The sequence below is a fragment of the Carassius gibelio genome, chromosome A15 (genome assembly GCF_023724105.1).
Source record: "Carassius gibelio isolate Cgi1373 ecotype wild population from Czech Republic chromosome A15, carGib1.2-hapl.c, whole genome shotgun sequence".
NCBI lineage: Eukaryota > Metazoa > Chordata > Actinopteri > Cypriniformes > Cyprinidae > Carassius > Carassius gibelio.
In genome coordinates, this window is record NC_068385.1 from 14,694,557 (window position 1) to 14,719,453 (window position 24,897).

At 36.8% G+C, this 24,897-nt stretch overlaps 2 protein-coding genes across 3 annotated transcripts in view; one reads left to right on the plus strand and one right to left on the minus strand.

The window, feature by feature from the left end:
* LOC128029298 (protein turtle homolog B-like) overlaps nucleotides 1-24,897 on the plus strand; it is a 165,372-nt gene that overhangs the window by 117,221 nt on the left and 23,254 nt on the right. The window lies entirely within an intron of this gene.
* The window catches only part of LOC128029300 (cell adhesion molecule 1-like), a 158,161-nt gene that overhangs the window by 1,456 nt on the left and 131,808 nt on the right, over nucleotides 1-24,897 (minus strand). The gene's annotated exons all lie outside the window — the stretch shown is intronic.

The following is a 24,897-nucleotide window of genomic DNA, read 5'->3' on the forward strand; positions in this document are numbered from 1 at the left end:
CCGTAAATGTGTAAATAGCATGACACAGACTAGCACATACTCAAACACAGTTTGTTTGGTTTGATCCTGAAACATCGGCTGTCTGAGCCAACACTGACTCTGGGGAGATAAAGTTGCCAGCCTGAGCTGGTTTGAATGAAATAAATCATAGATAGCATACTTACACTTAAAAATGTGTGGAAAAGAGAGAATAGTCCTACCAATCCCAATCATGGTAAAACACCCAATGTGCATTTATAAGGACTGGCTTTTTTGCTCCCCTAGGCTGCATTTATTTGAACAAAAATACAGTAAAACCTTTTATACTGTGAAATATTATAATTCAAAACAACTGTTTATATATATATATATATTATATATATATATATATATATATATATATATATATATATATATATATATATATATATATATATATATATATATATATTAAAATGTAATTTATTCCTATGATGATAAAGCTGAATTTTCAGCATTCATTACTCCATCCTTCAGAAATCATTGTAAAATGCAGATTTGGTACCCCCAAATCAGCAACCTGATGCTTTTAGCATTTTATTTTTTTTATTTATTTAGACAATTTACTAGTGCATGCTCGTGCATTTCTCCATTTATGTAGCAAATTAACTTTATCTTAGTTTTTGGTGCAGTGGCTCATATAGTTGAAGACATGCTTTTTTTGTATGTGTGTGTAACAGAACAGACAGAAAATAAACCCTGCACACATTCTAATTACACATTAAGTTCCCTGATGAAGTGCCTAGCAACCAAACCACAAGAAAGAATGTAAACCTGAGAGCAAGGACTGAAATTGCCTCAACAGAGCCCTGACTACATTGCCCTCAATATTACTTATTCAGTTTTGTAATCAATAGCCTTTCATCATCAGGCATAAGAGCAACAGAAGCAGCCCTTTTCCATTTCAAGAGCTAAAGCTTCAGTGACTGACCTACAGATTTTCATCAAACCGCATCTGATCCACAATCAGCATTGTTCGAATTTAATAAGGACATGTATGGCTCTATCTAATTAGCCTTCCTAAAACTTTAAATGACTGAATACATGTCAATGCCGTCAACAGCGTGAAAACAAGATCTTTTGATAAACCTGTTTCTGCCTGCAGCAAACCAACAGATCCAGCCCAGCAGGATGATGTCGCTTTGATACGAGCCACAGAGGTTTCTGCATTGATATAGCACAGGGAAGCCCTGCATTGCATCATGTTGCACCAGAGGCACCTCTCATGGCTCTGGCAGCCTGTTCCCACTCTTCCAGTGCTAATTAGCATGAGACTAGGAATGAACACAGCGGAGAAGAGCACTGTCACATTCCATTCCCTCTGCAGTGTCGCCCCTCCCGCTCCCCGCCGGCCCGGTTCTGCCCCTCCTCCCCCTCCTGCCTCCTGTTGGACACCAGCAGATAAATTAGCTGTCCTGGATATCTCAGCCTGTGAGAGGAAATTTTGGGGTGAATGCAATATTCAGTGACTAATAACACACGTGTTACGGAAAGCTCATGTTAGCATTTAAGCCAAGACAATACAGGCAAAAACTGTTTTTTCAGGCATTGGTCAATTTTGAGGTTTGGGGCTATTTGGCTTTTCATACTACGTTCATTCAGACTAGTGAGAAGAAAACATGCAAAATACACTTTTAAATGTTTACTGTAGAGTTGCATCTATAGATTTCAGTTATGGTGCATATCTTTAAAGGCCATTTTCTCAAAATGATTCGTTTTCTTCTCATGCACAGAGTCAGAAATCTATTCACTTCAGTAGCACTTATATTCATGGAACTGTAAGTTTATTCCCATCTATATTCTGAAGGTTTTGATTCAGGGGTTTGTCTATATTTATAGGCTTCATTCGATATTCAGATTTCTGTTTTGGAAATGTATACAAATAAGTTCATTTTTAATTAGATGCTTCATTTGCATATTTAGGTCAAATATTTTTTGTAATACAATTTTTATTTATTTATTTATTGTTTTTCATGCAATCATTCAACTGGGGTTTAGTTTACCCAGTTCACTTTGTGTGTCTTGCCTTAAAGGAATACATCACCCAAAAATGAAAATTTGCTGAAAATTTACTCACCCTCAGGAGTTCATTTATTCATCAGAACGGATTATCCGTCTCTCATTCTGACGGCACCCATTCACTACAGAGGATCCATTAGTGAGCAACTGACGTAATGCCAAATATCTCTATATCCGTTCCTGAGAACAATCAAACTCATTTGTATATTTGATGGCCTGAGGGTGAGTACATTTTCTGCACATTTTCAGTTTTGGGTGAACTGTTCTTTTAAGATGTGACCTACCGACCCAACCATAATTTCATAATGTGTATTCCGGACTTGGGAACCACGGGTCCAAACGTCACTGCGTTAAATGGCACACGGTAGTCTTTACAAAACATGCTCGTGTTAAACAGTCGGTGGGAAACGAGTGGGATTTCTTGGGAAGTAAAGAGGACTTTTGCCTGATTTACAGCCGGGTGAGGCGGGAGGGAAGACTTATGCACCGCTGCAGGGCTACAGAGCTCATGTTTTATGAGTCTCATTCTGCATCTGTACTGAAGTGACTAATTAAACTGCAGGCCACTGTCATTGCAGCAGCTGCGGACCAAAGTGGAACGGCCAAGCGCTCGTATATGAGAATATGAGGCTTATGCAATGGCCGGCCGATGTAGTGTGGTAGTCTTATAGACTTTCTGTATTTTTCTGGCATTTGCCGCTAAAAGGCACTTCAAAAAGTAATCAGGGAAATCTTCAGGAACAGAGCCCAGAAATCTGTTCACCGGCCCACTTTTATTGGATTTTTAAATCTAGATTTGAGTTACTGCACAGGTCATTCCCTGGAGTTTCGTCTCAGGGCTCCGCGAGAAAGCCACACTGATGAAATGAAAACGGAAATTTCTTTTTAAACGAATCACAGCTCACCCAAGGACACCTAGGCGAAACAATGTGGCTAAGGAACGTAAATCACACGGCATTTAACTGAGGCACGGAATGACAGATTTTCTGCCGGTGAGAAGATTTAAAAAGGAAAAACATTAAGGAGAGTTTGTACATGAACTCGTTCGGATCTGGGCGAGAAAGGACAACAGTCCCGGGGTACAAAGGGAGACCTTTCCAAACAAAGATTGGACCCTGAGCATGTGGAGCCTTTGAAGCATGTTTTCCTGATAGAGTCTCTAAACTGAGCTAGCAGGCCACAGGGGCGACAAAGACATTTGCTACTATCTTCGACTCTCTGTGAGCTAAATCACATTCACATAGTGAAGTCAGCGAATGCAACGCGCTGCCAAAATGTTCTAAAAGCAGTCCGTTACTTGCCACAAAGCATATGGCTGGTGACATTTTCCCCCTGAACCGTGTAGATGGAAGGATAAATATGCCATAGCAGACACTACAGTGTGCTGGTGAGAGGCCTTTTCATATCAAACCCACAGCTATTCAGCTTTTCTGAGTGACTTGCTGCATGCAACTGGCTTGGTTTATAATCACAAGGAAACATTAGTCAACTTCAAATGGTAATTTCCTTTGCATCGCAATCAAAGTGGAAAACTGTTGATCAGAGAGAAAGCTGCTTCCGTGCGATCCCTTCCCTAAACCACTCAAATGGAGCGCATCCTTTACGTCTGAACCACCCCTCCCCCCCAAATATAACGGGCTCAGAACCAGGGAGACTGTAGATGCGTCGTTTACTTCACAAGGAAAAGAAATGGCATCTTTGATAAAATCAGCCAGACTTATTTTGGCACCTCGCCGCCTGCTGAGCTATCTTTGGCAATTGGACTAAAGAAGTGTTGTAGTTATGTAGCGTTTTACAAGTAATGGGAAATGTGGCACTTTCACTGAATCCCTCTATTTCTGACCTTTATTTTGGCATTACGCTGATGCATTATTACTGGCTGAAGAGCTCTTTAGTACTGTTGACATGGGTGATGATAAGACTCTTAGCTACAGTGTATTTGGTTCTTTAAATCTCTCTCTCTCTCTCTCTCTCTCTCTCTCTCTCTCTATATATATATATATATATATATATATATATATGTATATACTGTATATACTGTATATAGTCAGAATCTATGAGAAGTCCATGAATAGTCCGTTCCATCTTCTTTAAAACCAAACTACAAACATCAAAACATCTAATATAATAATAATTTCATTATATAATGCATGCAAAAATGTGGTTTGTCAGGATTCATGGCTTTAATTTACTCTAGATTTTTGGGATTTAGTTTTATTCACATCTTTTGCTACCTGCTCAGTGAACACTTGTGCAGTAAACAGAATCCCTTGTTGCATTGTTATGCAAGTGTCTAGCAAGGACATTAGTGTGAATTTCTCCACAAAATATAATGCAGAAACAGTCACACACACTTATTTAATTAAACTTGACAAATACATGCACAAATTGTGAAATAAATCCAAAGTAATGAATTCAGTGTTACTGGCATCACAATGTGCAAAAAATAACCGCTTCAAAAAGAAGATTGGCATGGCTGCCTCTGCAACTTTTTGCACCATGTGTAATATGCATAATGAATGATAGGGCTATTAAGAAGAGCATGTAGGATGTGTATTCCACATCTGGCTCTGGCCTACATTATCACTAACATGCCCCACAGACAAGTCCCACAGCATGAGCACAGCTAAAGCCTCAGAAAGCCTCAAAAAAACTGAGGGATCTTCATAGATAATGTTACAGCTGCAGTGCTGTTAGATTGTTGATCAGTGTTGAGTTGTAACGAACTAAAAAAATAGTGAGTTAACTGAACTGAAGTATTACAAGCCTGCTAAAAGAAAACTATTCTACAACAGCCTGGTTTGGTTTTAGTTACCCTTACGAAAAAGAAGTTTATTCAAGTGTGCTATTAGTATACATCTTTTAAACTAAAAATAGGAAAGTGTGCTTTTAGTTTACTTCCCAGAAATAGGCTTTATGTACTCCTCAGAAATATACTTAAAATGACATTTAATGATACTTGACTTATACTTACAAAAAGTCTAAATATATTTGAACTATACTTTTCATCTTGCCACTTTCTTGGTAAAGAAAACATATTTTTACTCTTTACTTTTTAAATTGAATTATTGCGTTTGCCGTTTTGGAACCAAACACTTAAATATATATATATATATATTGCAAATCCCTCCAAAAATAACTAAAAAGTGAGCAATATTATTTGTTAAAAAAAAAAAAAAAAACTTGAAACAGAAGTGTTCTACTGTCTGGGGTCTGCCTTCTGGAGTTAAAGGGGATGTTATACAACACACTTTCTTTTGTCACTTTTTCACCCCTGGTGAGCTTGTATCTTTCCATCCACATGCTGTTTAATGAGCTTTTTGACTTGCAGAAAGTTTTCTGTAGGAGTTAGTGTCAGGGGCTAGAAAACAGGAGGGCACCATCACTGATCTTGCATACCCCTCAGCAAATGTGCAGTTGTGCCCCTATATATACTGTATACTGTATAAGATCAGATCTCACTCAGATCTCCTTACATTTTTTAATTGCAAAAGAAAAAAAAGAGGTCAGAGCAAGATTTATTTTTTGATTAGATATTTTTTTAGAATGACATACCAATTAAATTTCCACAATAAGACCAGAAACATACTGGAGTCGATTCACGCGTATACGCGTTATGAGGCATTTTCTCCTGATAACCCCGAAAAGAAGCTCAGTTCTCCAAAGTCCCGGGAACCAATGTTCTGTATGTGTTTTATGGCCTTATGCAAGTGATTTAACATTTTTAGTTTTTCACTAAACCACGCATAAACATTTTTTTTCTCAACACAATCATGTACATACATGCTGCTCTCATATTATTATAGCCCAGTTTGTGCTGATTACAGTAAGATTAGACTTTAGCCATTTAGATGTTTATAATCAACTGAAAAAAAGCATGAAATGCATTACAAAACTTCTCCAGGCCTCAAAATACCCTTAGACCTCTACAATTTAAAAAATTGCTACATTTTCAAAAGAGTAGCTTGACTTTAGTTGATCTACTTAAATTTATGAGTAGTTTGAAAAGCTGTAATTTCAAAAGTGGTTTCACCAGTACAGTTGTTAATGCAGTAAAACACAAAACTGATCCACAGTCATGCTCATGAACACAAGTGAATGTTATTTCGTGAAGTCGTGGCCTAATGGTTAGAGGGTTGGACTCCCAATTGAAGGGTTGTGGGTTCTAGTCTCGGGCCGGACGGAATTGTGGGTGGGGGGAGTGCATGTACAGTTCTCTCTCCACCTTCAATACCATGACTTAGGTGTCCTTGAGCAAGGCATCGAACCCCCAACTGCTTCCCGGGCGCCGCAGCCCACTGCTCCGGGTGTGTGCTCACAGTGTGTGTGTGTGTGTTCACTGCTCTGTGTGTGTGCATTTCGGATGGGTTAAATGCAGAGCACAAAATTCTGAGTATGGGTCACCATACTTGGCTGAATGTCACTGAATTTGCTTGTCATTATGCGGAAAAGATTAGTTTACGGTTTGCAATCGAGCTAAATTAAAAAGACTGAATGGGTGAATATTTTGGAATACAATGCAATTCAAATGATCTAAAACACTAAAGCACGTGCAAGACAACAAACACCTGCGCAACTCAATTTGCTTTTGAATCTCTCTCATGGGTTCATCTCATTAACACACAATTACCTCTCAGACAAAGCAAGACAATGGCAAACAGCGAAGAGTTCAGCGCTCCTCTTCTCACATTCACAATGGTGAAAAAAAAAGTTCATCTCACATCGGCTAATGCTTGAAACAATTCTGTCGGTATTGGTTTGATTTCAGATAACAGTTGATTCATCACAGCTGCAGACTGCGGTGGTCTGCATCGGGAAATAAAATGTCATTTTTCATTGATGTGCCGTGTGAATAGTGTTTTATTATGGCAGAATTCTGACAGTAGAGTGATAGAAAGGGAACTAAACATTGACACTGACGTTGTCACAGGAGAGCGATGAGTACATTCATCCTTCATTGATTCTCTGCAGTTGCGTTCCCTCTGGAGGCTATAGACACTTCTGCAGGAACCTCTTCAACAACAAGAAAAAACTTCACCAATAACTGACAGAATCCATCTTTGCTCACTCACATAGTGTGCAGCATTTTGCTAACCATAGAGTCAGTTTAAACCAAATATTGGTGAAAATATTTAAATGATTAAATTAGCATGAATTCATGTTTTTGACCAGCATCCTTTTTTTCTGAAGCTAGTTGGACAAAGAAAGTATTGCTAGATAAAACCAACATGAAATCCAGTTTACAGTATGTTTCTGGTCTTATTGTGGAAATTTAATTGGTCTGTCATTCAAAAAAATATCTAATCAAAAAATAAATCTTGCTCTGACCCCTTTTTTTCTTTTGCAATTAAAAAATGTAAGGAGATCTGAGTGAGATCTGATCTTATACAGTATACAGTATATATAGGGGCACAACTGCACATTTGCTGAGGGGTATGCAAGATCAGTGATGGTGCCCTCCTGTTTTCTAGCCCCTGACACTAACTCCTGCAGAAAAAGTCAAAAAGCTCAGGATACAAGCTCACCAGGGGGGAAAAAGTGACAAAATAAAGGTGTGTTGTATAACATCCCCTTTAACTCCAGAAGGCAGACCCCAGACAGTACTTCTGTTTCAAGTTTTTTTTTTTCAAACAAATAGAATTGCTCATTTTTGTAGTTATTTTTGGAGGGATTTGCAATATATTTGTGACGTTTTACAAAGTTTTCGGATAGGAAAGCGAAACAGCAGAGAGTAGTTTTCTTTATTTTGCAAAAGCTTTACAGTTTTAATTATTTTGAAAAACTTGACAGCTTTGAATAATGTCTTGCTTCTAGCTTTGGTATGACCATCGCGCCAACACAACATAATTTTGCTCTATTGAACCCTGTTCATTATCAAAATACAGTTAAAGAAACAAATACAAATTTACACTCTTCCGCTATACAAAATGTTGCGTTCAGCGTTACCCCGCCTAGCTGTGCTGATATAGCCGATGTAAAGGATGATGTTTTATGTCGATGAAAGTACAAACACTATATAATAAATAATATTTTAGCATCCAGATACGTCAGGAATATGGAAACATTTGGAATGAGAGAGGTAGGCATCAGCTTCACCTTAAATTAATTTGTTTTTGTATTGATTATTTGTATAGCCTAAACTTTAGAAGATTTGTTTCGGAGAGAAACTAAAAGGAAATTGTTTTTCAAATGTCTGTAAACATTTTGCTTTAGACAACAGGCATTTTAGCCTTCATTATTTCGGAAAGTAATAGGGATAATAAATGTGAAGTGAGCCGCTACTTAAGTTTTTAAGCCTATATTTGGCCAAAATCTAGAAAAGATGATGCTGTATTGGCTGTGACTAAGTGCAGCGGGTTATTGGCTAACGTTAGATCTCTATTTTTTCCTTTTCTTTTTGAGTAAAGAAAACACAGTACCTTATTATTATTATATTATTATTATTACTATTAAGCAAATTATAGGCAAAGAATATTGTTTAAAAAAAATAACATTATTAACTGGTATTTCTTCCATCTGAACCGGTTTCAGAACGGAAATAATATCAGAGGAACGCAGGAACAAAAATTGTAAAATATCGATTCTGCTTGGAGTGAACTGATTTTTTTCTTTTTCGTTTTCAAGCCCTGACATATACAGTATATATATGTATATGTTATTAAATTGAATTTCATTAAATTCCCACGCTGGCCACTAGATGTCATCTTAGGATTCCCTCATTGTCTCATTTAACATTTCCACTCCATAATATAGCTTTTGCTTTTGGATATATATTTAGACATTATAAAATCACTGAAGTATGAAATAGCAAGTTTTCAAACAAACTCATCAGATCTACGTGAATCACACAAACAGCCTATTTTAAATTCAAAACAGCAAATTTTGTCAAAAGGTTGCTATAGTTTTTATCCTTGTTAACAATCTTCTCATTTTATCTCACATGTAAATCAAACGCCTATTCACAAACATATTGTGACTTAACTTTCTGAACAATAGATACACACTTTAACTGATATAAACATTGATCACTTATTTGCCCTCATGGGGCAACAAAGACAAATGTTGAATGACTTCATGACTTATAAATAAATAAATAATAAATAATAGGGTAAGCTTGGCAATTTCTGTTAGTTCACTTGTACAGTGCTGTATTTTAATGTATTGTTTTTCTTTTCTGTTCTGCGCCCCAGATTGTTTCTCTCCTCTATTCATTTTGGTCATGTGACTCTGTCTGTGACAGTAATGTGTCGAAGGGGAGCGGTTGGTAATGTACTCAGTTTATAATAAATAGGCCTTGTTAAAAAAAGCAAAAAATCATTGAATACAAATGTTTCATTAGATGATTTTTAACAACTCAGCATTTGATTATCTATAAGGTTTTATTATAGAAGATTTTCACACAATGATTTTGGCAAAATTGAGACTCCCGTGAGAAGCACCCCTATGCATATACTGCATACCCACACACACACACACACACACACACACACACACACACACACACACACACACACACACACACACACACACACACACACACACGTGTGTTAAACCAATAAAAAAAATACCCACTGAACATTTTCATTTGATGGAAAAACAAAAACAGATTTGACATTTTCATAATAACTCTGTTTGCGTTCCATGAGAAAAAAAAAAGTCATCCTACCCATACAAAAAAAATAAAAATCAGGGGTTTTACGCTGACTTTAAGAATCCTGCTGAGGACACCAGCATCCATCCAAGCTACAACATTTACATGATATTATTGTTTTGAGCAGATGCTTTCTCACCAAGGTGACCTACAACAAACAACAAGGCACTACCGCAACAACATAATTCACACCGAAATTGGTGAGGTAAACACCAACCAAAACCTCCCTAGATTCATCTCCTCTTCTTTCTTGACAATTTAGAAGTAATTTCGTTGTAACAGGCAACTCCATCAAACTATGTTGGCCTTCTCCACTACTGCGCTCCTAATGTCTAAAACCGCAGCGTATTTCACCAGACAGCAGAATTACTCTTGACAGAGAGCAAAGACCTAAATGAACACATAAACAAATAAGAAGTATACGAGGGGAATGTGAAGAGAGCTCTGTGCGCTCTTGAATCATGATGATATCATGATGGGGGCTGTAAGTTGTGCTGGCACTCAGGTGAACGCTGCCAAACAGACTAAATTACAATCCGGGTGCACTGACTTGACTCCGTGCCATGAATTACTCATCTTCCCTCCATTTGCGCCCGGCACTCATTTGCTCTCGTGCAGCATATGTGCTCCATGTCTGAGTGGCTTGCAGACAGTTGTGGCCTCAGCCGCTCGGCTTGCTGCTCCCCCTCGGCAGACAGGCGTAATTAAAACCACACTGCTAAATGGGAGCTCAAACGGTCGCAACCTGTTTGTAACGGCAGAACAAGTTTCACTGAAAATTAATCACCTGAGAAAACGGCAAACTGTGCTATGATGAAGCTGAAAGCACTTCAGTTAAACCGCACGGACAGAAGGTACTCGGCCATGTCTAATATGACTAGTTATGGTTAACCAACCCTCTTATGTAGATGGATACCTTGCAAATGGTCGCTTTCCTTAATATTATCTTGGCAGTTTATTTCAGGATGTTGCATGCTGGACTCGAACCTGCATCTTCCACATGAGCAACATGGCGCAATGTCCATGATTCAACTTTTTTGCTACTTTAAGCACGATGTTTAAACTATACTATTATTTTCTGAGCAAAAGTCAATTATAATTATTAACAGAAGACGTTTGTTATGTATTGGATGGGCATTGTAATTTTGAGAGTCACTTTATTTTTAATGTGCTTGAACCACCAACTGTTATTTTACCCAGAAAGTTGGCAAGGAGGTATAAATTCATAATGAAAGTGCACTAGGCAACACAGGGAGAAATGTAGCTTATAGTATTCAATGAAGGTCAGAATAAATAAGTAAAAACAATGTGAAAAAATAATATACCTGCAATCATAAACATTACATTCTGGATGGGATTAGATTTCTTATGAGAAGAGTTATTTGCTCTGTTATTTTTACTTTTGTGTGAGAAAAATACTGACATGTTTGATTCAGACGGGTTTAAAATAAATAAAAATAAATACTCCCAAAATAAATAAATATTAGAAGTTGTTGCCTTGGCGGATAACTGTTGAAGTACTAAAACTATAAAATAATATGAATAAAAGTAAAAATTAACTAAATCATACAAATTTAAAGTAAATATCTAAGACTTTTAAAATAAAAAATAAAATATTAATATAAAAGATAATTAATAATTAATACAAATTTTAATAGAATATAAATAATATAAAAACATATTGTGGTATTAACATCCTCAGGGAAAAAGAGATTAAAAGATTAACATCAAGAAATAAAATGTATCATTGTCATATCTACTAGACTGTAAATTAAACTCTATGTTTATGAATAAGCCTTAAATATGTTTAAGCAAATCCCTTTACTAATATCACATATGGATGATATCTTAAATTCTCCCAAGAGAACTGTACTCACAAATCCCATGACACATGTTAGCTTTCTGAACTGAAATGAACCCTGGAGGCTTTTAAAATGTACTGAATACATTAAAACAGTCTGCTCTGAATATATAATGCATTATCCAGATATACTTTGGAGATCCAGAACAAAATTCTGCAATTTAATTGCCTGAAATGCTAAATTAAATGCATGACACCCAAACATCTGCTTCCAGACACAGCTACCTGCAGGCCAACCTCAACTCAGCATTGAAAAAAAAAGAGGAAAAAAAACAAACAAACCTAGAAAATGTTGCTAATCAGATCCATGTGTCAGTAGCAACTCACAATCTGGACTGTTATAAAAAGAAAACATAACTAAGAAAGAATCACACAACAGCTTCCTGAGGAAAAAGAGAGACGGTTTACCTTAGACAAGGGTTCACCATTATCCATCATCAGTGTATCTCAAAATCACACCTTTTCTGTCTAGAAATTAGCTTCCTACTCACCTGAGGGATCTAAATCCCTATCTGCTCGGACTAGAAATAGACAGCCGGTGAGGTGAGGTCCCAGAATTGGGTTTTGTAAAAGCACTGGGGATTTGATCTATTTGTCTGGTTGAAGCCAATGTCCTCAGAGTACAGGTGATTGGTCTCTCTGGGGCAAAAAACTTTGTGCAAGTTTTAAACACAGGACAAAAGCCTGTCTAAATTGTGTGCTCGCTGAGCCCTGGGGCTTTTTGGGAAATGAAATAAACAAATTGCAGAGGCAGGTACTGTAAAAGATGTTTGGTTCCTGAGATGTTTAAATCTTCACCGTGGCATTTGCTCCTCCTCCATAGAACACCATGTTTAGGCCTTGAACTGTTGCCTGCTGCCTGTTGCTAGGCTACACAGTTAGGGATTGAAAATAAAACACTTATCAAAAAAGAGAAAAGTGCACTTGGGGTCTGAAAGCAGAATCTGCGAGAATGAAAGGCTAAATGTCTCACGTACCAGGGACAAAACCAAAAGAAGGATGTGCTGTTTGACACCGGTAAAGAAACCTCAATTAAAATCAAGTATGCAGAGGCTTCAGTGAATAGTGTGTTACTCACACACTAAACATTACTGTACTTGAATGACAGCACAATGAACCTGAAAAACGCTCATCTGCTTATATATATATATATATATATATATATATATATATATATATATATATATATATATATGAATTTTAAGACTCATTTGTTTTACAAATTAAGGAAATACAATTATACAAATATATATATATATATATATATATATATATATATATATATATATATATATATATATATATATATATATATATATATATATATATATATATATATATATATATACATACACTTATATTTATACACTCACACTTATACAAGTTTTATTCCCTTAATTTGTGAAACAAATGAGTCTTAAAATTCAATTATAAATTGCATCCTGATCAATACATACAAACATTACATTACAATTAGTTTCATGTATATTTGTTTTTTATATTATATAAAACAATTACATTATATATTAAATAATTGAACTTTAATTTTCACCATAGAATACTGGGTTTAATATTACATAATAATATAATTACTTGCATTTTGTCACATATTAACATAACAGATTATTTCAAAATAATGAAATTCCTGTAATGTTGATTTTTTATTTATTTAAACAAGTTTCATCATCCTGTCATTCCAACATCCTGTAGCAATTAATTTCAAGTTTACATTTTTGAACTCAAAGGATACCAATTAATAAATTCAGAATTTTCACAACCACAGGCTTTTTATTTTTCCACTCATGTATATATTGAGATGATAATAAAAGGCCTAAAACTCACTGAAGACTTCGAGACCTCCTACAGCTCACCATTAGACATGAAGGGAAATTACAAGACATATGATAATCACTTATCCTCCCCCGTACACAACAAACTTTGCATTTTAAAACACGATCGTGCACATGCACTCGGTGGCACTGCGGCACGATGACGCATTGGGTCTTCTCATCAGCCCCTGATGCCAGTTCATTCGCCCATTATTTCCCCCACTGAAAGAACAATCTTCCAGTGCTGAATTGATTCGTGGGCTCTCAGCGCGTTTAAGCAAAGTGACATTCTCACACATGTATGACTGCAGCAGGATTGTAGACTGTGATATTAATGTGGGCTATGAGAGCGCACATGAAAGAGCAGCAGCAGCAGGAGCGCAGAGCCGGCTCAGATTTATGCAGAAGGGGTAGAGGATCTGAGCGCGCTGGATGTCTGGGCTCATGAGCAGGTCAGAAGGGGGAAAGAGCGTGCATGCAAAAAGAGATGAGATGAAAATAAACAGTAACACAGACTGGGCAAAGCACACTGATGCAACAAAAAACAAAACAACACGATGCAACTTCACAAACAGCAGTGTATAAAGCTTTTGGGTTGGGAACAGGAAGGGGAAAGATGAGTTTGGTGGTTTGCTTGGCTGCGTGGACGTCCAGCCCAAAGGTGGCTGCTCAATGTCCATAGAAACACAGGCATGTTTGAAATGGAATTTTGCATTCTGCACGCTATGCTATATAGTATGTGAAATAATACACATTATACAATGTGATATATCACAAACACGCACTTCAAAACCTCCCTCTGTTATGTGATTGAAAAACTGAATATTGAAAATATATGTGATATCAGTCAGAAAGCAAATATTACTATTTCGATTACATGGATAGAACAATAGAATGATAGAATGATCAAACAATTTAGAGAGACAGACAGAAATACAGACAGAGCCTACATTCTGCAGAACATCTACATGTATCATTTAATGAGAGCATTGGAGGGTAAAATCCAAATGAAGGGTTTTTAGCCGTCATGCCGCATGCCGTAATCACAGTGGATTCGGCTCTGAAAAAGACTGCACGGTGTGTGCCATTTTTCGCATTTGATGCCTTCCTTTGTTCTCCAAAAAAATCAACAGAGGAAACTTCTCTGAGGAGCTCATATGGGGTGACCAAAGGCAACATCTGGTACTGTGTTTTCACATCTGATTAGTACAACTGCATCTGGTGGGAATTCACAGCGATTTACTCTATGAGTTACTGTGAAGCTTACTGTGTGATACCATGCTGTTACAAAGAATGATGCCTGATAATGAGCCACCGCTGTGCATTTCTTAAAAAAAATTCTCTAATAGACTCTTTTTTTTCTGTCCTTTGCGTTTTTCCTTGACAGAGTGTGCAATATGAGCCCATGAGATCTTGGGTAGAAGCCAAAGCAGACTGTGCCACATCAGCCGTCTTTTATGTCAGTCTTAGGGTTTTGGTCGCAATTGACAGGGTTGACTGGGCGTTTTACATGATCAGCTCTGTCACATTCTGACACTTCTCAAGCCATTGTGCTAATGTTGAAGTCTGTCATGGCTTGATGAAAGAGTGAATTTGTGGGCTGTATATTCAAAGCAAATTTGAGGTATTTACAATCATAACAGAAAGAGAACAATAGAATACAGTATATTGCATATCATATAGACAAGCTACAGTAGCATCAGTGTTCATTATACGTACAGTGAGAACTTCATTTTCCTGCAATATTCATTACAGTTAATCACAGTACAATTAGTTAATTAGGGCTTTTCCACTGAAGTCCAGTTAATGGACAAATGACTCTCTGAAACCAACTCTTCTGAATCCGAACATACGGCGCAAGTGTAGTCGAATAAATGATTGAAGGAATCTGTCAAGAAGACCCATGAATTCAGAGGTTACTGTCTGAATTATTCTGAGGGATCCTTTAATGAACGAACTCCCTGAATCCATCAGAATGCTTACTAAATGAACATCAAATTATCGTTACTCTCAGAAATCGAATATCTTAATAAAACACATAAAAAATTATTCACAAGAAATGCAATTTAAAAGTTACCCACGCTTACAGAGCAGTTCCTGGAGTATTTCGATAAAATGCGTAATTATTTAACGTATAATATCAGACATGTGATTTGTAGTTTACTCCAGTTGGTTCAATGAGCAGTTTTTGGTTAAACGGCAACTGAATGCATGGTTTGACCACTGTTGTTTAATTAAATGTTTCAAAATTAATCGTAAGTAATCATAATTGAAAGCTTGTAAATCTGAATCGATAGCCTGTACTTCAATTTATTGCAATTAAAGGCATTTAATCATTCACTGGCGAGGGTGTCACAAGCAAAGACTATTCTGCCATCGTTTTACAAATCCCACAGTTTGTCTCCAAAATCGCACAGCGTGCATCGGGCTTAAGTCGGCTAAGCAGCCAAAAGCTTACGTATTAGAAATGCAGCTGACAACAATGCCAGAAAACAAGAGACTGTGTGCCTCAAGTCAACAAACAGTAAGAAAGGTCTAAAATTAGCCCTCTCTGGTATTGTGTTGTGAAAGAAGATCATAAGGTAGGAAGGAACGCAGTACATTCGTGGTGACAAATTAAATCACGGCCAAAGCTGCAGAGCTTGTTTTAAGACTAATGATACACAAAGTCTTCAGTGTGTTGTTTGGATGGCAGCAACTCCATCATTCCCACGCAGAGCTGCATAAATGACACTCAGCAGACAGATCCATGAGCCCAGCACCCTCCACTTTACCTGCAGGCACAGTGAGCGCAGCCAGGACATATTGGATAGGCCTTGAAACATTTCTGAGGAGGAACTCATTAGATGGGAGAACATTGCTGATGTCTACATATGGAGCAAGGACGCATCATCTTTTGTCTGTTCAAAGGGATTTAACGCCAATATGGTAACCTTTAAATGTCTGCATCGTCCCAACGCAAAAACAAAGCTGCTAAAAGTGACTCAGTAAACAATTGGATGAGGCCGGCTGACCGTCTTCACGTTCCGCTCTTAATTGGATTGTTTGGGAGATTCATGGAGGAGATTTCTAGGACAGGGAAGTTTGAGGTGGCGATACCGGATAACGAGAGGAGAAAAACATCTACAAATGCTGATGAGTATTCTATGTGCATTCACATCGAGCAGGAGTTTCCTGAAAAAAAAAACCTCCTCTAACTTGACACCATCTTATAAAATATAAACCCGCCCTGCGGCGCACCTGATCTAGAGCTCAGCTGTCTTCATTGTTTTATATTTCATCAATACCCAGCAGGGCATCCATATATCCAGTTGGATGGTACGCTTTTTGCCCTTTCATGGAAACCATCTTGGCACTCACTTGCGCCCATCAATAATAATCACCGATCCATGGCAGATCCAATCCCCTCTAAATCAAATAATGCTGACTGACCCCTCATACTCATAGACTAAACTTGCAGACCTGGTCAAAATCTTGAAAGAACCTCAGACAAAAATGGCATTTCAAGACCAAGTGTGCAACAGTACCTCTGATGGAGACAGTTCTGTTATTTTGGGCAGTTTTAGTAAAGACAAAATATAACTGCACACTCACTGAAACATTTTATTATTAAAAATGTTTCAGCAATTTTGGGCAATTAACAATCATTTTATATTCTATTTATATGATTACATATATTGGTGATGTTACATTAGCGTTTAAATACATTAAAAGCATTGAATAATAATAATAGTGTTGCATTTTATTTATGCATTATACTCCCAAGTCTATGTAACTGAGTACTTTATGCTTATTTTTTACATAGAATATTGTATCAAAATATTTCTACAGTACTTTCTTCTTCTGATTATCAATGTTGAAAACGTGTGCTGTTTCATATTTTTGTGGAAACTGTAATTTTTTTTTTTTTTTTTTTTTTTTGCCAGGATTATTTGAATAGAAAGTTTAAAAAGATTTACTGTCAGTTACAATCAATGCAGCCTTTCTTAATTTTAATTTCTTTCAAAAATATATTTAATAATTGAAACACAATATGAAAGATTTTGGTAATATATATATATATATATATTGCATATTCAAACATAAACAAATATAAACACATATAGCATTCAAGCCTCTATCGTCTTAAAAAAATAATTAGAAAAATAACATATTCTGCTTTTATGATGTGTAAAATCAGTGTTGATACCATAATACAGTCAAGTGTATGTACAGTAAAAACAATGCTGTGAGGTTGTCCCATATGCATTCAGACAATATATCAACATGTATGGAACACTTTTTTTGTCATCACAGAAACCAGCTTGGCACTCACATTCACCCATCAATATTAATCACTGATCCACAGCAGCTCCGATCCCCTTGAGCCGACCCCTCACACCCACAGATTAAACACGCAGGACCCAGGGTCATGTTTCTCCAGCCGTAGCCATCCACAGGCCTTAAACACCATACTGCGTATCAGATAAAACACTGTGACTGTTTCAGATGTCTAGCAGGTCCCCCGGGTTCTCCTGTACTCAGTGTGAGTGGATTACCCGCCATGTCTGCTTGAAAGCAAGTTCTGCTCGAACGGTAATCCGAGGTTAAGACGGATGCACCAGTAAACTTCTTACATGCTTACTCTGCATGCGGAGAAGTTAGGCCCGGGAAAGAACACAAGAGGATGGCTTTTCCGACCAAAAACCAGACATGACTTAGTTCAGCCTGATGATCACAGAAAAGTCCTGAGCATAGATGATTCTTTTGAAAGGCTGACACTATCACGCTCCTACTCACTGTGCATGATGATTTTACGAAAGAGGAGAAAGTGCGGCATCTGTTAAAGGTGCCACTATCGGTGCTTCCATTTAGCCATTTACTTTGTGTTATAAATGGCAATCATCCCTAAATGTCACCCCCTAAAGCTACTGAGCTTTTCGGCAAGACATTATGGCTTAATTGATTTTTTTTGATAGTAGAGTGCATGCTATCTTTTCTCACTCTTTGCTAGCTCATCAAAAATGTATTACATTTCTATATAGCACCAATTACCTGCCATCGATTTATTTGCTGGGAATTTCTTGTCCTGAGCTTTCTTTTGCATGTTAATAAACATGGATTGGTAGAGTATTTTTAGGATCAGAATAAAACCGCTACTGGAAAACTGATAATGACAACTGATGACAACATTCATAAAAAAAAGAGGAATGTTGATACACTGACAAAATTTGGTGTAAAAATAATTCCCAACATTGCCAGTAAATTTTGCACATAATTGCAAAGAAATGGCAAGTAACGCATTGAATTATTAAACAAAATTTGAAGCAGAAAGACTGAAATAGTAATTTCTTGTACAACATACTTAAAAAAAAATCAGTCAACAAGAAAACAGGTATTAAAAATATACAATCTGCAATGGAGCGGAAAAATATATTCAAATATTAATGTCTACAAGTCTATAAATAAATGTTTTTCCTCACAAAATCTGTCATTTCCAGTTAATGTTTAGATGTATTAAAAAACCCACAGATGTAGCAGAAAACATCTGGATCATGTTTGCATTTTCCTCTATTACTCGCCATAATTCTGAACTTACAAACGGTTGTCAAAAGCAAAACAAAATGCATCATATATTGAGTGATGTGGGAGAGCAAAAACAAGTAAAAAACAAGTACTGGATTTAATGTAGCAATTATGATCAACATTTTTACAGTGTGTGTTTCATCAGAGCATTTCAAGGATGTGTTGGTGTCATTCTTATGGAAGGCTGAAGATACTTGTAATCGTAATCTGAGGTGCGAACACGCTGAGATCCTGTTAAGATTTTCGCTCCAAAAAGAATCTCTATGGTTGAAGATCAGGCGTGTGAGAGAAAAGGATTTGACAAGCACAACCTGACAAGTGACAATGACAGTTAGGCGCAGCAAGGCCACCAAGTCCACTATCTGCGTTGAGACCGGCCGCCTGTCTCCGCATGAGCCCCTGCACTGTACCCTCTTCTCCACGGACAGTAACATGCATCAGTGGCATACTCTCTCACCGCACATACATGTACAGTAGATGCACAAGCACAGCAGGACACAGGAAAAATGTAAAAAAAAGGGTGAGATGGAGTGAGAACCCTGCAGCTCAGATGGGATACTGTACCTTGGAAAGCGTTGATGGTGGTAGTGGTGGGTGGGGGGGTTGTAGTGAGAACATCTAGATGGAGAAAATGAAAACACACATAAGAGGTATTAAATGAAGGAGCGAAGTCACAAAAGCCACACGTTAGTATGATAGAGATATCTGAAAGAAAGAGGAGCATCTCTTCACCAAGACCCCCTTTACACCTGGGAATATTTTTGTCAACAAATCACAAACCTGACCACATTTACTGGAAAAAAATCTTTACTTAATCAGTATTTCTGTCTTGTTTTCCATAAGCAGTAGCCTACATAATACAGACCAATATCTGTCATTGTGATGGAATGATTTATACCCTCTCCAACATGCTGTACATTTATCAGGTCTTATGATTTGGTCATCCAATTTAATGAACAATAACCTGTTTCTCTTGCCAGATCCTCACAGGGGCAAGTCAAACTTTATTGTCTTCCATTTTCTTCACTTCTAAGCCTTATTAGCATCCTTTTACTGTGGGAATGTTTCTAAAGTAAGGAAATGTAATAAAGGGCAACGGTTCCTGCCCACTTGTTAAGATGTCTCGGTCCCGGAAATATTTATTTTATTCCATTCATTTTTTTTTTCATAGGGATATTTTTTTACATTTTCATCAAAGAGTTCAAAGATGTGAACCAAACCAACCAGCTCTAAGATTAATCAAAACATTCCAAACTTTGATTTGAAACAAAAATGTATTTGAAAACAAAAAGACAAGAATGGGAAATGTACAAAAATGTGTACTTAATGGCTTTAATGAGGGAATAACCTACAATCCCAGCAAGCATTGATGTATTACATTTTTGAAGTCTCTCTCAAGTCGCATTTATTTGATCAAAAATACAATAAAATGTAATACTATGAAATATTATATTATACATTATAAGTATTTAAATTTTACAAGTTAAAGTTTCTTAAACAAACAAAAATAAAAAATAAATGACTCAAAATGTTTTAACAGCAATGTGTATATCATTAAAAATAAATTATCCTAAACAGAAAATTAGGTTTTGGAACCCATTTTTTGAACTTTATTCAGTGACTTTTTTAATGTGTCAAAATTACATGTTTTAAACTATCCGTTATTGTCTTTAATATTTTTTTTTTATAGTTTTACATTTTTTTGTGGGTAATTGCAGGCAAACTTTTATTTTAATTAGGGATTCAGGATATTATCGGAATCTACCGATAATTGCTTTAAATGTAAATATCGGTATTTGCCATTATGAAAAATAAAGGGTATAAGGATTAGATCAGGTCAGCAGTGTGGCTCATTCTTACTGTTTTGGATCATTTGCAATTAATCTGTAAAAGCACGTACAGAATGACACATTCAGTTTATGATTCAGTATGTGCAGTAGCAACAGTGACAGCCTCCCCCAGGTCCTAACACCCATCCGGTAAGGAGTTTTGATCTGTAGGGGGTGCCTACTTCGAATTAAATTTAAAGTTAAATAGCCTACACAAATAACATTTAGACTGTTTTTCTGATTAAATAAAGCAGTAATTGATGTCATAAAATAATGAGTATGTTTTTATTTAAAGGTCAGAAGCTTTAGCTTTCATAAAACAAAAATCACAAACAAGACACTTGTAAATTAAATAACTTTATACATACTTTAATTAATTTATTAATTAATGTATAATATGTTTTATTTTTTAAATAAGCTCTAAAAGATTTTCAGAATTTTTACAACTTTTGTTTTAGACCATCTACAAATGTTAAAGCTTAAAATAAAATGTTATGGGTTACCTTGCATCTTTCTGGGGGAAAAATGCAGTGATTGATATATAGCTTATTTATAGTTGTTTTCAAAGTTTCAATGTACTGTCATAAAACCTTCATTATTGTCTATTTAATTTTAACAAATAAGTTTTTTTTAAAAAACTAAACAAAAAAAAACAAAAAAAAAAAACAATCTGCACTGGAGAGACTTGGTGGTGTTTCCAAACAAAAGGAGATATATCGGTATTGTCCAAAATGAGTTAAAAAATATCGGCTTATCGGATATTGGCAAAAAATCCAATATTGTGGATCCCTAATTTTAATCACACTTGAGATATAATGCAATACAGGATGTAAATGCACTAAAGAATGTCCAGATAAATGGGGCCTAAGACCCTGTCCTTTTGTTTTTACATGAAATTGCATGTCTGAATGTGATACATTTTCTTTCAAAACAGTGTAATTGAAATAGCTGAAGGCAAATTGACCAGCTATAGATATTTGATAAAATGTAATGCAAGAAACATGTTAAGAATTGAAATGATGGGCTTACAACCTGCAACAATAAAGTACTATGGCTTAATATAGAATTAGATGTCCAAGCAATAGTGTAAAGCCTGCATTTGAATGGGCATGACACTGGCTGACACAAGCCGTGTGATTAAACGAAACACACTGTGCCAAAGGCTTTGTTCAGACAGGCAGCAAAAATCCAACGTTTTGGCATATCGGATTCAAATCCGTTTAGTTGTTTTGTTTGTTTTGTTTCGACTGAACAGCGAAAAAAAACCCACATGAAATGTTTACAAAGTGATCCAAACCATCCAATCCGATTAAAATCGGACTCTTTTGGAAACCATCCAATCTACGTTTTCTGTCCTCTCTTTCCACACTGACAGCTGCTCTCAGATGTTGTATGAGAAAGTATCACGGCATCTTGCTGACGCTTACATCATTACTACAGCAACTGATGCAGATGTAACAGATATTGTCTTACAAGGCCAAAACAAACAGATCAGCTTGGATGGTGAGTCCCAAACTTTGCCTCCAAAGACCAAATGGGATTTACGTGCAGTGTGAAGAAAACCAAAGGGGCCTTGCACCCTGCAAAAACACTCGACGAGATTCAAATCTTTCAGGCAGCTTTCCTATCATGCCGCGAGTATGGAAACGGGAGACAGAGAAAATTACATTATGAGAACCATTTATTAATAAATACACAGTCATATTGGATACAGTCATTGCACAATCAGTGGAATAATATGGCGCTGGCAAATGCGGCCAAGCTGTTGTACTGTGGATCATTCCACTTTTTAGCACAGATACTCAGGCGCCTTGCTGGGGAACAGTCGCAGCAGGCAAAATTGGCTGCCTGTCTCCATCACTTTATTGTCTGTGCTCCATCAAAAGATCTCAGTAGGAGCCCAAACACTTTCCGACTAATGATAAAACATCAAGGACAGGATAATGTTTCTGAATGTAGATGCTGCGAGATGCACTGCCTGATGAAAATATTTCAGGGATTTCGTGCGCCGTGACCGATTGCAGACGGGTTTTGGAAATGTCATAGTCCCGTGGCTGAAATTGTGCATGCAGGGGACACAGCCAACACAAAGGTCTGAATAGATGGTGGCATGCATAATAGTCAAGCAAACAAGAATTTTCCATGGGCAATTTGCAGGCTGGGTGACTCCTGGCTCAATGTTATGAGCAGCGAGATGTGAATGTGTTTGGACGTGCAATATTTCCATTTGTATGTGGAGGACGGAAATATGAAATTCCAATCACGCGGTGAGAAAATGGACGATACGAGTAGTCATCGCGAGCGGGATTGTCCTGACAACACTTGCAAGACGTGTCCTCATAAAACCCACTGGCTCAGTTCCACAGGCTCTCAGCAATGCTAAATGTGTTGAATCTCTGGGTAATGGTCCAGATTTGAGCTGAGCCGGCATGAGTCAGGTAGACCTGCCTTTATTTTGTGTTGTTTATGGTGAAAAATTACGCCAAGAGGCCTGTTTGCAGGTGAGACCACCTCAATGACTGTGTTTCTTACAATGACAGTAACGTTTTACTGATTGAATAAACTCTGATATAAAAACATACAGTATGTACAATTCAGCATGTGAACTGACAATTTTTTCTACTGTATTATATATTTGGTATCCTATGTACTATGAATGAAAGTTACTTCATTCTTATATGGGACACTAAAGAAGACACACAGTTTTGGTGAGCCTGTTCTTAGCTGACAGGAGTGACACTTGGTGTAGTCTTCTGCTCCTCTAGTGTAGACCATCTGATTCAAAGGTTGACGTTAGGGCTTTCAGAGATGCTCTTTTGTGTGCCTTGGTTGTAACGAGAACTTTTACTCACATCTTTTTTGAACCATTCTCTGCAAACCCTAGAAATGGTTGAAAATCCTAGGAGATCAACAGTTTCTGAAATACTTAGACCGGCCCATGGCATCAACAACAATGCCACATTTTAAGTCACTTAAATCAGGTCTCTTCTCCATTCTGATGCTTGTTTTGAACTTCAGCAGATTGTCTAGATCATGTACACATGACTAAATGCATGGAGTTGCTGCCATGTGATTGGCTGACTAGACATTTGTGTTTATGGGCAGTTAAACAATTTTAAAATGTGACTAAAATATGACTATTATGAAACATTAAAAAGCTCTCCTTGTGGTCTCCAACCAAGTAAAATGAAAAACCTTTAAGTGGATGATAAATGACATATGCTTATATATGAAAAGCCTATGCAATGGCTCCCTTTATGTGGTGTATCAATCCTATTGTCAATGTCAAATGTATTATGCTGTCAAAGCAGAAATTAAAGCGGTTGAAAAGCTGTCAAATATACAGTACACTGTACACTTTCATAGTGCATATTAGCAGTCCTGAAAGAAACATTGGCCTCATATCAAACATTACAGAGTAACTGTAGTCATTCAGAGTCTGAGGCAGCCAGGAAAAAACAGATAAGACTGTATGTTGCACGCATTCACTCGGAGTCTACATTTGCGTTTTAACAAGAGCGAATGTTACAGAGCTTTGGTTGAGAGAACATCTCCCAAAGGAGCCTGAATATGGAGGTTAATGCTGGACATGGTCTGCGTCGATACTTATTCTCTCCCAACAGGCCTTCGCACAGAACAGCAAGTGACGGTAATTGAAACACACAATTCCCACTGGAACAGACGTTGGTTAAAAAGAGCGGTAAATAACAGCACTGCCAACCTAGATGTAGGTGGAAACACATAGGGTGCAGGTTTAAAGGTTTAAACACACACATTAGAGTCTATCGGGGGTGTATGGCAAATGCAAAAATAAAATACCATAACAGCCTGAACTTCAAAGTAATCATCTGCTACGAACATGAATATAAATAAATGAGATAAGGAAAATCTAGTGATCGAAAGTGATTTATGGAATAAATAAGACTTATGATACCATAATAATAAAACTGATAATGCTATAATACAAATGCATAGTGATATTATATTACAGTATTATTATATTATACTTATATTAAATGAATATTAAATGCCTATTAGTATTATTATGGTATTACATTTTTATGATTGATTTGATATTGATAAGGATGTTGATCCATGAACATATCCTTCTTGTCTGAATCAAAT